This window comes from Octopus bimaculoides, chromosome 1 (genome assembly GCF_001194135.2).
Source record: "Octopus bimaculoides isolate UCB-OBI-ISO-001 chromosome 1, ASM119413v2, whole genome shotgun sequence".
In the NCBI taxonomy this organism is placed as follows: domain Eukaryota; kingdom Metazoa; phylum Mollusca; class Cephalopoda; order Octopoda; family Octopodidae; genus Octopus; species Octopus bimaculoides.
The window spans coordinates 180,420,093-180,423,886 of NC_068981.1; positions in this window are offsets into that span (position 1 = coordinate 180,420,093).

Here is a 3,794-nt window from a genome sequence, read left to right on the forward strand (position 1 = left end):
CATAGACGAAAAGAATCGAAAATGAAAATCAGACATACCCATATCACAATGATATGTATATAGGAAGAAAGAGTTTTCAGTACCATAGTAAAAATTAACAATATTTTAATTATTGTTGACTCAATCTCCTTCTGTTCCTCTGAATCTTCATCTGGATCAGGCAGAGACAACTTGCCTGATGACTCGGTGGATGCACAAGCGAGACTTCAGAGTAACAATAGTGACTCGATCAGTATATAAGTATTATATATATATGTGTGTGTGTGTGTGTGTGTGTGTGTGTGTGTGTGTGTGTGTGTGTGTGTGTGTGTGTGTGTGTGTGTGTGTGTGTGTGTGTGTGTGTGCACAGAACATGTGGGGTACTGTGTCCCAAACCATGTGTCGTCATCTCTACTCGTTTCATATATAACAACTATACCTATAATTCATTGTAGCTAAACAATACCAGCGAACTTTTATGTCTGTTTTAATGTCTGATTTATTAACCATCGCTCAATCACTAAATCAAAAACAAGCAAATGTGTATACTGACATTAGTCAAAAGTCATTTATCTGTCAAACATACGTTCTCGTTCGTATAGCCAGAGTGAAGTACTTCGACATTTGTCTAGGCTGAATTACAATCAGAATTATTTTTGCTTTTTGTTTTTTGTTTGTTTGTTTTTGTTTTCTTTAGAGATCACCAAACTTGGTCATTAGACTTAATCATCTGTATTTCATCTGTCCTTACAGTTAATTATGAATGGTCTCATAACTTTGCTTTGGCATATAAATTTCATGGATAGGTTAGCATAAAAGTCAAAGACAGGAAATAGATTTCGTTCCAGTTGGTAACTAATGTTTAGCCTTTATATGTGTGTGTGTGTGTGTGTGTGTGTGTGTGTGTGTGTGTGTGTGTTTACGAACGAGAACGTACGTTTGACAGGTATTTATATATGTATGTGTGTTTACGTGAGAGTATTTGTGAGCGTGTATGTATATGTATGTAGCACAGGTTGACATTTCCAAAGAAACAGAAACAATGTAGTTAAAATTACGATTGCAATTAACAAATGCACTTTTTATTTTTCACTTTTGTTACATTTTAAGTAGTGAGAGGACAACGATACAACAACAGTGACAATCATCTTTATCATTGTGATCGTCATTATTTTGGAATAATTAAACTAAAATCGCTATTTCTTATATTTTGAAATATGAAAAATTAACAACGATAACGATGACTCGGAGTACGTCTCATATGATAATTCTCGTTCCCGTGTTTTGCACTTAAATAGGTTCTACACTAGATTGCTTAAAGACTTACGAAACACTATCTATCGTATTTTACCTACTCCGAATGAATGAAAGGCAGATTTCATTTTGGTAGGATTTGAACATCAGAACGTAAACTGCTGGGAGAAATAATGGAAAGCAGTTTTTCGACACTCTAACGATTCTGCCAGCTTACTGACTTAAGTTATTTATACACTAATAAAAGAAATATTTTAAAATGTAGCCATTATATGCTTGACTGTATGATAAGAAGTTTGCTAACCAGTCACATGGTTCCACTGCGTGACGCCTTGGGTGAGTGACTTCTACTATAGCCTCGAGCCGACCAAAGCCTTTTGAGTGTATTTGGTAAAAGGAAACTTAAAGAAGCCTGTCTTAAACATATGTGTATATGTTTGTCCCCTCCCCCATCATTTCACGACTGGTGTTGGTGAGTTTACTTCCCCGTAACTTATTGGTTCGACAAAAACGGTATAATAGACGCAGGAGTGGCTGTGTGGTAAGTAGCTTGCTTACCAGCCACATGGTTCCGGGTTCAGTCCCACTGAGTGGCACCTTGGGCAAGTGTCTTCTACTATAGCTTCGGGCCGACCAAAGCCTTGTGAGTGGATTTGGTAGACGGAAACTGAACGAAGCCCGTCGTATATATGTAAATGTATATATATATGTGTGTGTGTGTGTTTCTGTGTCTGTGTTTGTCCCACCAACATCGCTTGACAACCAATGCTGGTGTGTTTACGCCCCCGTAACTTCGCGGTTCGGCAAAAAGAGACCGATAGAATAAGTACTAGGCTTACAAAGAATAAGTCCTGGGGTCGATTTGCTCGACTAAAGGCGGTGCTCCAGCATGGCCACAGTCAAATGACTGAAACAAGTAAAAGAGTACCAGATTTCAATTTGTTCGTTTAAAATTCTTCAAGGTGGTGCCCCAACATGGCTGCTATTTAATAACTAAAACAAGTAAAATAATAAAAGAGTTATCAACAAAATATCCTCCCGGATTTTCTATCGCCTGTGTTGTGTCGACGCCCCCAGGCGAAGAAGTAGGATCTCCCAAGACATATAAATAAAGGTAGTCTGGCCGTGGTAGGTGTGTTGAGTAGCAGTCGAGTAGCAGTTGTGTAGCGGTTGAGTAGAGATCATCCGAAGGTGCTAGATAGCAGTAGCGTTGAGACAACAGCCTGTTATCAATAAATACACATTCTATTATTAATACTCCCATTTAAATTAAAGTTCATGAAAGTATCTTTCTCGTCTTCAATTTTAATGTTTCTTTTGCATAACTCTTCTTCGTAAAACAAATAAATAAAAAGACCACTCGTTGAAATTAAAAGTATCATAAAACAAGCATGGCCGAGTGATAGGAAGCTTACTTCCCAGCCACATGATTCCAGGTTCAGTCCCACTGCGCGGCACCATAAGCAAGTGTGTTCTACTATAGTCTCGGGCCGAGCAAACCCTTTTTAGTGGATTTGGTAGACGGAAACTGAAAAGAAGTCCTTTCTGTGTGTTCGCGCGTGTGTATGTGTATGTATATGAGAGAGACTTGTGTGAGTGTGTGTGGGCGTACGTATGTGTGAGTGCGTGTGTGTGTGTGTGTGTGTGTGTGTGTACGTATGTGTGAGTGTGTGTGAGTGTGTGTTTGTGTCCACGTTTGCCCCACCACCACCGCTTGACAACCAGTGTTGGTGTGTTTACTTCCCCGTAACTTAGCATTTCGGCAAAAGGGGTCGATAAAATAAGTAACAAGCTTAAAAAAGTAAAAAGTACCGGGGTTGACTCATTCGACCGAAAATTCTTCAAAGCAGTACTCCTGCATGGCCGCCGTCCAATGACTGAAGCCAATAAAAAATAAAATGATTGTAAACTTTAAAATTATTATTAATTCTTAACAGCTTGTCGTCTGTTGTTAGGTCAGTAAAATGGAGTTCATATGACAAAACAAAGACAAAACAGTTTTACTACATAATTTTCAGTGATAAATATTATAGTTGGTCGCAGCTGATACATGTCGGTTACGAGACACATCAATAGAATCCTTAATGTTAAGTTATAAATTAACCACAGTAAAGAATGAAAGAAAGAAAAGAGAGTTGATAAACAAGAAGCGGCTCCTTCTCATTGTCTATACAACTAATTGGGTTAATTTCTGCGAAGGCTTATGAAAGCGGATGTGTCTCAATGAGTGAGTTTCAGTCAGACAAGCAGAAACACTCACACAGACACATACATACAGACACGCACAAATACAAAGATACATGAACAAACACACAGATAGAGCTTCAGTTTAGATCGTTTATTGATAGATTCTTTCAAGTCTACACGTACGTATGTACGTTTGTACTTGGGTATATAAGTTGCGAACGCGCATGTGTCTTTTCTGCGATGTTTTTGTAAAGCGGTGCCGAATTTTACATTTCTGTAAATAATAATAATAATAATAATGTGCGTTTTCTGCGATGTTTTGATCACTTATAAGCTTTAAGCTTATAATATATATATATATATATATATATATA